The following is a 12,135-nucleotide window of genomic DNA, read 5'->3' as shown; positions in this document are numbered from 1 at the left end:
GTCTACGACTTACCTAAGATACACATATTGTAGTAGGTATGTGGAATTTTTCAAAGCATATTATGCCCTATCACAAAATAAGCTAGAAAATTTTTCTATAAAATGTTTTGCTCTTCCTTTGAATTTTACCCTACAATGGATTTGAGCCACCTAATAAAAATACAGTATAAAATTAAGTTTCCAATAGTTGATAGAGTCAAGGAGAAGACAAAACTAAGGAAAAATACTATTTTGTAAGTAAAGTAAGCAAATTGATTTGTAGGCTCAGGTGAAGTTTTATAGTGTCTATGTATTTAATGTGTTAGGGAAATTTTGTTTTTCTTGGCATTTGTACGGTTATCTTTAAATTGGAGTTCTATCCTTGTGGAATCCTAGTAGTGATGGGTGGCAAACTGGCTCTTGTAATCTATTTCATGTCCATCATTTAATAAAAGATAGTATATTAGGTGATTTGTGGAAATGTTTGTTTGTTTTGGATGTGTGATGGTCATTCTATCCATTCGTTAATATGTAATCAGTCTGACAAGGAATAAGAACACTTGATACTTATAGCTTTGATTTCCTCAGTTTGGCTTGCAAGTTAATAACATCAACTATTTCATAGGTACAATTTTTAAAGGCAAAGTCAAGATGGAGATAATAACGAATGACACATGGTCCTTGTTTTTAATTGCTACTATAGGTTATTAAACTCTTTACTGACTGAACTTGTATTTTTTCACAGAAGAAAAACGAATCAACATTTCCCCTTTACTGTTAGCTCTTAAGGCACTCTACTAGGCAGGTGGCGGGTATACTGTTGAATCCTTAAAACAGCCAAATACTCAGAATCCACCTGGATTCTTCTAGGGAATTCATCATTGCTTCCCTCTTGTTCTTCAGGCCTTAGTGAAATGTTTTAAGCAGTAAAATAAAATCTGTTAAATGAAAGGTCATGAGGCCCTAGCACAATTAATTTCTGCCTTTATGCTTTCATTCTTTTTCTTTCTTTCTTTTTTTTTTTTTTAATGTGTAACATTTTTGTTTTAAAAGCAACTTAGTTGCTCGGTTTTGTTTTTGTGGGTTGCTGTAGATTAAACATACTAGGCATTTGCTCTGCCACTGAGCTAAAACCCCCAACTCTTATTCAGTTCTTCATATTTTTATTTATTTACTTATTTTGGCAGTACCGGGGTTTGAACTCAAGTGTTCAACCATTTCAACAGTGCTCCCAGCCCAGCTCCTGCTCAGTTCTCAATAAATAAATGTGTCTGTTGCATTCTTCCAGCTCTGCACTGAACTTTTTTTTTTAAATTCGTGTATCCATATGTGCATACATTGTTTGGGCCATTTCTCCCACACCCCTGAACTTTTTAATATATGTTGCTCTTGCATTTCTGCCTGCTAAGACAGAAAAAGCATTCTTTGGTGAAAATGTGGTAAATTCACTTTATTTTTTTCCTAAATGACTTCATCTTTTATCTCTTTTAATGGTTTTGCATTTTGTTATAACTATTTTAAGCATTGTTGAATACTTTGAAAGTAGCTGAGTTGTAACTTTAAAAATATCAAGTAATAGAGTCTTTAGTTTGGATATTTATGAGAGATAACCACTAATTTTGATGGGTGTAATTTTATGTTTTATTGTAGTTATCATTTTGCATAGAACTCTTTTAGGTGAAAATGGTAATTTTAATACCTGCATATTATGCCAATAGACATGTCATATCTTTGAAAGTGGACATTTAGTCAATTTCATTTCTTAATTAAAACATCCTCTACATACAGTTTTGCCTCTCAGATTGTTTCCTTAGACTAGATTCCTAGACTAGAATTATCAAAATGTTTGTAGATTTCTTCCTAGAAAGATGGTGTATAAGGCTGGTTGATCTGCTCTTTCCCCTGTCAGTATGGAATATTACTTCTTAATTTTATGAGATATTAATTTGATGGGTCCGTTTTATTATGAGCTAGTTTGTAGTTAGCTTTTTAAATGCTTATTTGATATTTATAATGTGTGAATTGGCTGGCTGTATTCTTTCAATTGGGGTGCAACAGAATGGTTATAAAGATTTTTGTTCATAATTGGTATAAACTTGGCCTTCACCTTTATTCACTTATTTTAGAATGGCTAATTTTTAGAAAAATATTTTTAATTTCAATCAGAAGGATCTCATGTACAGGACATGAGGATAATTTTTTTCCCAGAACTTTGGTGCATATTAGTATGTTATGAAAAAACACTTAATGCTTTCCTTGTTGTATTTTTTTAAGACAGGGTCTTGCTGTGTAGCTCAGGCTGGCCTAAAACTCAAGGTAATAGCTCATGTGTCATCCTGTTGAGTGCTGAGATTATAGGTCTGTACCACTAACACCAGGCTTAACTCTTGGCTTTTGAAAGTTGTCTTCCAACACCCTTTATGGAGACATCCAGTATTGCATTTGTGAAGTCATGCCTTTAAGAATGATAGGTAAATTTTTTCTATATTTCTTTGCCTCTAATGATACTTAATTGGGTGACTTCAGAGTACAACCAAACTAGTATTAGTGGGATCCATTTTTTCATCAGTCTTTCTCAGATAGTACTTAAGAAATAACTGATTTTGTAAGAATCTGAATATAAAGTGATACCTCCTAAGTATGACAGGGTGGATTACTTTGCCTTGTATTTTTAAAAAATACCAGTCCCTTGACTGACTTTCATTGCTTTTTGCAGTCAATATTAGAGATTTTATTTATTTTAAACAGTAATTTTTAAAGGTTATTATTTGTACCTGTTTTATCTGCTGCTTTAATTCTAGGGATCACGGTGTCTCAGAAAATGTAATTTATTCACAGAAGAAAGACAAAGTACTTTGTAATTAGTTAAAAATCTGACATCTAAATGCATAATCGCAAACCTGGCAGACTATTAGTCACTCACATACTCTTATTTCAAAGTACAAGGTGGCCAAAAATCCTCGAGATTATAAATTGAGACATTGTTACAGTGATCATTTTGTCGTGTTAAAAAGTGCAGTTAATTTATTAAGGGGTGGATCACTTTGCTAGGAATAATTTTTCATGATCATGTTGTCTGTTTTTAAAAACTTTGGACAGATAATGCATTAAAAGAATACTTTAGAATTTTCTATTTTAAGTTAAAGTAATAGTTATTGCCATCATATAGTCTTAGCAAACTTTTTTTTTTTTTTTTTTCTCGGTACTGGGGCTTGAACCTAGGGCCTACACCTTGAGCCACTCCACCAGCCCTTTTTTATGTCGAGTATTTTTGAGGCAGGGTCTTGTGAACTATTTGCCTGGACTGGCTTCGAACCACAATCTTCCTCATCTCTGCCTCCTGAGAAGCTAGGATTACAGACGTGAGCCCAGCAAAGCAAATGTTTTATAGGCAATCAGTTCTTAAAATACTGATTGTTGTAAAGAGATGGAGCACACAATTTCCATGAAGGTCAGTGTGTACCCCTGACAGATAGTGTTTTTTCACACTTTTTGTCCCAAATTGAGAATCATTGAGTGTGTCCAGGCATTCATACTCAAGGTTTTTATGTAGTGAGAGTTGAGTACTACTTGTATAGAAAAAGTTTATGATTTTTTTAGACGCCAAGTTTTAGCCTTTTAGTGAAGTTATTAACAGCATCCTCATAAAGACACTATTCATAGTAACTGAGCAGTGTTTTAATGCTTTATTCATGTCAGTTATGTCTATCTTGATATAATTCTGCTGATACAGTATTGCTTAGCTGTTAAACTGAGTTAACTTTGTTTCTGCTTTTCTGTGTGATGCCTAAGACTAGCTATTTTTCAGATAGGTCTGGGCTTTTTTGCCCTGGCCAACTGGGGCTACGTATGCCCCCCACGTAGCTGGGATTACAGATGTAGGCCACCAAGTCTTGCCCTCCCTTTTTTTTTCTATGAAATTTTAAACCAAAGCTTTGATATCATAATGTTATTTCAAATATTACTATACAGTCTGTATAAAGTAATTACATTTTCAACCAGATCATAATGTGATTATGATTATCATACCAGTATTGACAGTGAGCTTCATCCCTTTCTCCCTTCTTTTTTTTTTAAATGTGTATTGCTGTGGTTATTGTTGTTGTCCTTGAGACAGGGTTTCACTAAGTGGACCAGTTGTTGCCTGAGATTCTCAAGTGCTAGATTATAGGTGTGTGTCACCATGCCTGGAAACAGTGATTTCTTAATGTCGTCAAACACCGAACTCACATTAAAAATAACTGGAGCCGAGTGCTGGTGGCTCACATCTGTACTCCTTGCTACTTAGGAGGCAGAGATCAGGAGGATCAAGATTTGAAGCTAGCCCCTGCAAATAGTTTCAGAGACCCTTTCTCGAATAAATCCATCACAAGAAAGGGCTGGCAGAGTGGTTCAAGCTGTAAGAGCGCATGCCTATCAAATGTGAGGCCCTGAGTTCAAGCCCCAGTGCAGCCAAAAAAAAAAAAAAAATCTGGGTTAGGGGTTGATTTGTTCAGAGCAGGGCCCATCAAGGATGGTTCTTAGCATTGGTTGCTATAGCCCTCTCCTAAATCTCTCAGTCTGTAGCATTCCCTTTCCCCAGACCTCAGTTCCATGACTTAATGAAGAAACTTAGCTACGTTCTGGAGAGTTGCATAACTTAAATGGCTCTGATTGTTTCCTTGTGTCATGGTAATTTGTCCCTCTATTCACTGCACTTTTAAAAAGTGCTTATGCTTGTTATTGTGCCTTAGTAGACGACTTGTAACATCTGTTCACTCTACTCTAGTGAATTTACTGATGTTTTAAGATTGATTGTTACTTCAGATGGCAACATTGATCTTTTGTTACACTAATGGGTTTATATCACTAGTGATAACTGCCTTCATATTATTTCATTGAGAAGAAGGAATTGTAAAGATAGTTATTTCTCTCTAATTCACATATCCTTTCTACACTCATTAGTTGAAAATCTTTATAAAGTAGAATTTCCCTTCTTAAGCCAGATCTTTTTACCTTGTGATGTAGTTTGTGCAGGACAGTTAAATTTATATATATATATATAAATTTCATGTATAAATTTCTTAAATTTTTATGTTTTAAGTGGAAGAAATTGGTGTATAGCTTTTGTTTGCATCTAGTTAAACCAGTTCAGGAATGGGAACAGCATAGATTCTTCCCCATAACTGCTTTAAATTTTAGAAACTGTTCCTTTGCTTCCAGGTTCAAATAGCCCAGAGTATTTAGCCTACATAGGAATAGTTTTAGTTATCTAATTATTTATATATTTATTGGCTCGTCCTTGATGGCCTAAAAAGAAAGGGAAATGAATAAAGGGCTAAAGAATGTTAATTGAAATTTAGATGTTTCTTTCCCCTAAAGAAAATGGGAAGTATTATTTTCTTAGTAAATACCACCAGATGATACTTCACTTTTGATGACTAATTGTGAAAAGGAAATACTGTAGCATGTTGTATTGCCACGTGATGATGCTGGCATAAACAGATCTGTGCTGCTAGTTGTCTAGAAGTACAGCACACACCATTGTGTACAGTGCCCACTGGTCAATAATGTTAATGACTGCTGGTGAATGTTTTCATGATGTCATACTTTACCACCATTTAGAGCATACTCCCATCTGTTTACAAAACTTACTGTAGAGTAGCATGCTCTGTTATGCCAGCTGCAGGCTCGCCACCCCGTGTTTGTATTAGTGTGGTGTTTGGCACATTTCTCAGAATGAATTCTAGTCTTCAAGTGAGGCATGACTGAAATACAGTTGACATTAGAATTCTGTCAGTCACAGAAATCAAAAGTTGAATGCGTAGATATTTATAAAAGCTGACCATTCCTGAGTACATATTATGTACCACACACTTCTTAGCTCTGTACGTGAGTTAATTCCACATCATCTGTAAATGAAGTTACCACTCTTGACGGAATTGTAGAGGTTTGGATACCTGGACACAGAACAGTTAGCTCTTGTGCCCACAACTGCTGACTGGCTGAACAGGTACTGAGAGCCAGGTAGTCTGGCTTCAAAGTCCATATTCCTAACTGATAAGCAATAGAATAAAATAGACTATAAATTACCTGGGCCCTTTGGCTTGTCTTCTTTTCCCTTGTGAATTCTTGTCTAGAGTAATACAATAAATAGAGCAAACATGGGAGTCCTGTAGTTTTGATTTTCTTTTTTATTCACATACTGAGTTGGTTTTTCACTTCCAAGTCCACAGTGTTCAACCTGGTTATTTTATCTTTAGAAGACCAAAATGAGTGTTGATCACCTGTCCAGTCAAAGATGGATACTAAACAGGAATAGATACGTAACATGCATATCAACGTACAGTAAACTAAATTTATACTTTTCACAAAGTACACATTAAAACATACGACAAAACCTTAATTTTAGCAGTACTTTAACCTACAATCTATTAGTAAGATTAACTCTAGCAAAAAAAAAAACCCAAATATATGTACTTGAAAAGTATCCTCCCAGAAAGACCAGAACAATCACACATTCTGAGATGTGCCAGAAACAAGAAGCTCTTTGCATTTTAGAGCACATCAACGAATGGCATGGTATTACCAAATTCAGTTGCTTGGGTTGCTGTTAATGTTGAAGTCTTAGTCTGTCTTAGACTTTGGAAAAGAGCTTGGGCCCTCCATAGGGACACACGCCTATAATCCCAGCACAGCTCGTGGGAGGCCGGAGGCCGAGGCAGAAGGAACACGAGTTTGAGCCCAGCCTATGCTGCATAATGAAACCATCTCGAACAAGTTGGAAGAGCTGAGGTCGAATTGTCCATTTTTAAATTTATGTCAGTAAATAAAATTTTAACTTTCTTTCACAAATTAATTTGAACCTTTACCCTGAAGACAGTTTATTCAACTGAGTCCAAATAATATTTGGATGAATGTTTATTCATGTATTGATTCTTGTCTTTTGAGTAAAGGTATTTGGTGGTGGTTGAGTACTTTGGTAATATTATGGGCTACAGATGTGATGTAAATGTTAGTAAAAGAGTGTTACGGTATCAGCTTGTATTCACTTGCCAGCATTTACAGTCAAGTAGACTTCTTCCTGTAGAATGCAACCTAGGACAGAGTTTTTACGTGAATGTTCTCCATGGATGATCAGATGGTCTTGCTTTAAACTGACGCTATTATGTGTTACTCATATTTGAAGAACTTTGTTCCATTTGTGACTCCTGTATCTACCCTCTTTTACTTCTATTTTCTATGACAATCACCGAGACTTGAATTCCATGGTACTGGTACATGGTACTGGTATTTGGATAAAAAGTACAAGTTTAAATCAAATCAGACTGTAGATTTTATTTTGAATAAATTTTGCAACCTGGGTGTGGTGGCACATACCTGTAATACCAGCCTAGTAGGCTCAGGCAAGAGGGTTAAGGCTGACCTGTGCTACATAGTGATTTCCAGGTTAGAGTGAACTGCATTTAGTGAGATTCTGTCTCAAAAAAAAGGGAAAGAAATTTTGTGTTTTAAGAGTTGACAATTACATGTGACACTGCTAAAACAAAGCTTCCAAAAGAAGCGCATCAATGCTGTCTCTGCAGCTAGTAGAAGAAAAGTCATGTTTGCGCCTCTAGTACAAAGTGGGTCTCTAATCACTATCTGCTGTAATGGAAGGCCAAGGAAGCAGTGAATACATCTAGGACGCTTCCTATAGATTGTCCTCGTGATTTTTTTTTCCTTGAGTTTTTCTTCAGATTTCTGTTTCCTTTTTTTTAGTTAAGTCCTTTTTCCCTGTCCAGCTTGATTTTGGTCTTCCTATTTTCCTCTAGAATTTTCTGATGTGCTTCCTAAGCAGGTACCGGGTTCATTTCATATTTCTAGAATGATTCCGCTTTACCTTAGTAGCATCCTGGCTTATTCACTCATTACACTATTCAGCAGTTATTTTAACATTGCAAGGCACTGGAGGGGCACAGGAGAATATCAGGGTTACAGATCTCAGAAAGCTTATGTTCTGGTGAAGGCAGCTAACAATAGTCGGTGTAATTAGAGGTCACCTGAGAGACACATAGTGCTTGTATGGTATTAGAGTATAACAAAATGAGTGGTTCTTCATTGAAAGGAGAAATTGGAGGAGAAATAGAGTCAGTGATGCCAGAAAGAATATTATGGAACAAGATCTTAGAGATGATGGTACCTATGAAGTGCAGATTTTATACCAGAGTTACTAGTCTCCTAGGATCAAAAGATGAATTTCAGAGTATCTGTAACTGTCTCAGCATAATAAAGATGTTCAGTTTAGTTACCAAAAAAAAAAATCAAAACTGTGGCTCTGAGGTATTTTGGAGAGGTAAAGTAGTGTCTGGGAAAACAGGAGACTTGATCTGAGTAAGATATAACGGAATGTAAACTGAAATGAGAAACAAAGTAAGAGATCTGGAAAAGTTAGGTGTAAAGGAAGAGGACTTGACATGTTAATGATACAGTTGCTTATGAAGAATACTCCACCAAACAGTAGGAAATTTAGTCTAGGACTTTGGCAGGAGTTCTTGAAGATTGTGAATTCAGAGGTACGATGTTTAAAACTTTGGCTTAAGATTTCCCAAGTGCAAAGGAGTCAGATTAAAATGTTCAAATTAAATTTTTGGAAGTGCTCTTTACCATTATAGGTAAAATAAAGAAAGAATTGTGATTGAGGGAATAAAACAAGTACAATTAAAATTAGAAGTGTCTGTTTGGTCCAGTAGTGCCCTAAGATTACTTACAAGAGTAGTGGAAAGTCACACAACTGTCTGACATTCTGAAGAAATGTGCCATAGGAAGGAGGGAGATGTGTCATGGTAGTTAGGAGTAAAGCATTACCCAAGGGGAGGTATTGGTGGGGAGGCAGAATGAATTATCACGTGTTTCAGATTCAGAATCGTTGCCTTCCTTCACGATCTGGCCCAGCCTCACTGTCTCAGCTTCCATGTGTAGGACAGGGATGTGGTAAGAATCCCTCATCCCAGGCTATTGTGAGAATTTAGTGTATTAATATGTGCACAGTGCCTGGTGTAGGTGAATGGTTTCCACATACTGGTAAGTGCTTGCTTCTAAGACTAGCTGAAGAACAAAGAGTGATTCCGTGAACTGGTTGGAGAGTATAATGGAAATGTTGAGACACCTGGAACAGATTTATATCAAGTTCATGTAAAAATTTAGTCAGAGCTGGAGTCAGAACTGACTTCATCAGCTTTACCATCCATATTCTTAGGAAAGAGAAAAAGGGAGGACCTTCAGGTTGTTTCAAGAACGGTGAGAGAGTTCTGATACAGACTTCTAAGATGCTTGCTGAACAGGAGAAGGTTGAAAGTAGGATACAAATGAAGTATGGTAGATTTGGCATAGATCTACCATGCCATTTATCCTCCTTTTCTAGTGATTTTTTTCTAATCCATTGGAAGGTGGACCAGGGAATGAGCTAAAAGTGAATAACAAACAGAATAGTTGTAGAATTAGGACTTTTCACTCTTAATACTTGTCAAACCCAGATGACAACATAGACAAAGTATGATACTGGATTTATTTAAGCCTGGAATTGCGTATCATTAAAAGAGGGAGAGGAGGAGTAGATGCATGAGCAGAATGTTGAGTCATAAGGGTTAGACTAGCAAAGAGAAAATAAAAAGGAAACTCGTCAACATAAAGGCCAAACATGGTTCACTGGTTGTGTGAGAGTAGGACAGTCAAGAATTAAGTTAGGAAAGGAGGTTTAATTGTTAGAGGTGAGTTGCCGTGAGACAATGGCGTCAGGAGAAAAAAAAATCACAAAGATTTATCAGAAGAAGTTGCTACACTGGATCAATCTAGCACAAATCATAGATGTAGAATTAAGAAATCGTGTGACCAGAATGTTTGGAAGGGTCGCCCAGAATGACGGCAGGGATTAAGGGAGAAAGAAGAAATAAAGCCAGATGCTGAAGTCTGTGTAATGAGAGAAAATGTCCCAGTGACTGTTTTGAAGAGAAGAGTTGTGGCATGATGAGATGACATTGACAGCTGATGTAGAACAGCATCCTGAGCGAGTGTAACATTGAGTGGTGTGGTAGAGGGGGGATGTTGCATCTGTTCTCTTTCCTTTGGGGGAACGTTTAGGAAGATCAAAATGAGATTTGGTGAAGGGTTATAGAAGTTTCAAAATGAAGTTTTTTTCTTGTCATTTTTTTCTTGTTCGGTACTGAGGTTTAAACTCAGGATTTTGCCTTTGTGAGGCATATCTCCAGCCTTTCTTGGTCTGATGATTTTGATGCCAGGGTCTTCCTTTTTGCCTAGGTCAGCCTAGACCACAGTCTTCCTATTTTACACTTTCCACTGTAGCTGGGAAGACAGACATGTGCCATTGTACCCAGCTTTTTTTAGTTGAGATGGAGAATCTCACAAACTTTTTTTCCCCTCACCTGACCTCAAACCATGATCCTCCAGAACTCAGCCTCCTAAGTAGCTAGGATTACGTGCATGAGCCACTGCGCATCCAGCTCAAAGCAAGGGTTTTTTTTTATTATTATTGTTTTATTAGTCATATGTGCATACAAGGCTTGGTTCATTTCTCCCCCCTGCCCCCACCCCCTCCCTTACCACCCACTCCGCCCCCTCCCTCTCCCCCCCATCCCCTCAATACCCGGCAGAAACTATTTTGCCCTTATTTCTAATTTTGTTGTACAGAGAGTATAAGCAGTAATAGGAAGGAACAAGGGTTTTTGCTGGTTGAGATAGGATAGCTATACAGGGAGTTGACTCACATTAATTTCCTGTGCGAGTGTGTTGCCTTCTAGGTTAATTCTTTTTGATCTCACCTTTTCTCTAGTTCCTGGCCCCCTTTTCCTATTGGCCTCAGTTGCTTTTAAGGTAACTGCTTTAGTTTCTCTGCGTTAAGGGCAACAAATGCTAGCTAATTTTTTAGGTGTCTTACCTATCCTCACCCCTTCCTTGTGTGCTCTCGCTTTTATGATGTGCTCAAAGTCTAATCCCCTTGTTGTGTTTACCCTTGAGCTAATGTCCACATAGGGAGAACGTATGATTTTTGGTCTTTTGGGCCAGGCAAACCTCACTCAGAATGATGTTCTCCAATTCCATCCATTTACCAGTGAATGATAACATTTCATTCTTCTTCATGGCTGCATAAAATTCCATTGTGTATAGATACCACATTTTCTCAATCCATTCGTCAGTAGTGGGGCATCTTGGCTGTTTCCATAACTTGGCTATTGTGAATAGTGCCGCAATAAACATGGGTGTGCAGGTGCCTCCGGAGTAACCTGTGTCACAGTCTTTTGGGTATATTCCCAAGAGTGGGGTATTGCTGGATCAAATGGTAGATCAATGTTTAGCTTTTTAAGTAGCCTCCAAATTTTTTTCCAGAGTGGTTGTACTAGTTTACTTTCCCACCAACAGTGTAAGAGGGTTCCTTTTTCTCCACATCCTCACCAATACCTGTTGTTGATGATGTTGCAAGGGTTTTGTTTGCTTTTGCAGTACTGGTGATGGAACTAAGGGCCTTTAGGTAAGCGCTCTACTCCCTGGGTCCTTTGGCTTTACAGTTCAGTTTTCTTGTCTTCCAGATAGGATATCATTTGCTTATGCTGACCTCAGACCTCGATTGTCTTGTCTTTGCTTCCCAAATAGTTGGAATTATAGGCGAGCATCACTCTGCCTGGCCCCAAGGGCTGGTGAGGTAGCTCAGTGGCAGAGCACTTGCCTAGCATTTGTGAGACCCCAAGTTCAATGCCCACCACCTCAAAAAAATAAAAAGGCTTCTCTAATGAACAGGTTCAATAACAATAATAGTCGTTAGTGATAGAAAAGAACATGGATTTCAGAGAGCAAAATAGGAATTGAAGGGATGGTTTGGTGGGAGATGAAATACAGATTGTTTCAGAAAAGAATAGTAATTGTCATGCTCAGAAGCAACACTTTTACTTGCAGATCAGGATGTGTAAGAACTTCCTTCCCTAGGAACTTTAAGAATGAGACGTGACCTCAGAGTCCTGCCACCAATCCTCTTGTGTCCAGAAGGAATACAAAAGGTTATTTAAGATACCTAATAGGTATCTTAAACTGGCTAGTGAAGAAAGCAACCTTGTAAACTGACTTAGGATAGAGGTTTACAGAAGGAAGTACATGGATAAAACTAGCCAAAGTGAAGGGACATTGTTA

The 12,135-nt window shown here is 37.3% G+C and overlaps 1 protein-coding gene across 5 annotated transcripts in view; it reads left to right on the top strand.

Annotated features, from left to right (window-relative positions):
* The window catches only part of Ptbp2 (polypyrimidine tract binding protein 2), a 61,851-nt gene that overhangs the window by 35,627 nt on the left and 14,089 nt on the right, over nt 1–12,135 (top strand). The window lies entirely within an intron of this gene.

Source organism: Castor canadensis, chromosome 12, assembly GCF_047511655.1.
Source record: "Castor canadensis chromosome 12, mCasCan1.hap1v2, whole genome shotgun sequence".
Classification (NCBI taxonomy): domain Eukaryota; kingdom Metazoa; phylum Chordata; class Mammalia; order Rodentia; family Castoridae; genus Castor; species Castor canadensis.
The sequence above is the reverse complement of the archived record's forward strand: the minus strand, read 5'-3'. Positions and strand labels throughout refer to the sequence as shown.